Below are 820 nucleotides of genomic sequence, written 5' to 3' on the forward strand. Positions count from 1 at the left end.
TCCTTTTGTTAACTTTGTTTTTTTTAAATGAGAGCAATCAATATTTTTAACCACCTTATATGAACACTTCGTCAAGCAAAAATGCCCAACATAAGTATAAAGTTTACCTCAAAATGCGTAAATGATGTAGGCATAATAAATTATCGGTTGTTATAATGATTTATCTTTAATCCGATGTTAGCTCTGACGGTAGCAATGATTACACAATGGTGTTTTTAATTAAACTTATTTTGTTTTTATTACATAGAATGCATTAGACATGATAAATTGCCATTAAGTAAACCAAATATGTTGTATACAGAGCTATTTCCGTGTAATTTTCACCCTTCTACACTTGCAAACAGTTTTGCCCCTTCTTGAATTCGCTTAGTCATAGAGAAATAATTTGAGATTAAGGAATTTGCCTTGTTTTAAATTTTCCAACTGACAACGAGGGTGAAAGGAGCGACAATAAACGGGTGCTAATATTGAGCTGTATACAGTAATAAAACCTTAAGCTTCAAATACAAATTGAACAATACTTTTGAAAACTATAAATACATGTACCTACAGTTATTCAAAACTTAAAATATTCGCTAAGCAAATACTAAGCAAAATTAATACTCTTTTTTACAAAAAAATATTTTGTCTCAATCATCTGATAATGCATCGTTTATCCATTTAGCAGAATTGTACATAATTATATAAATATTATGAAGTTGCCTGCTTGATAAAAGCTCATTAAATCGTTTGTTTTTTTTCGCAAGACTTCATGATACACACGCAGAAGATAATCCCCAGGGCCTACTTGACCACAAGAAAAAAAGAAAAATAAAGCAAA

The sequence above is a fragment of the Crassostrea angulata genome, chromosome 5, assembly GCF_025612915.1.
Source record: "Crassostrea angulata isolate pt1a10 chromosome 5, ASM2561291v2, whole genome shotgun sequence".
NCBI classification, from domain to species: Eukaryota; Metazoa; Mollusca; class Bivalvia; order Ostreida; family Ostreidae; genus Magallana; species Magallana angulata.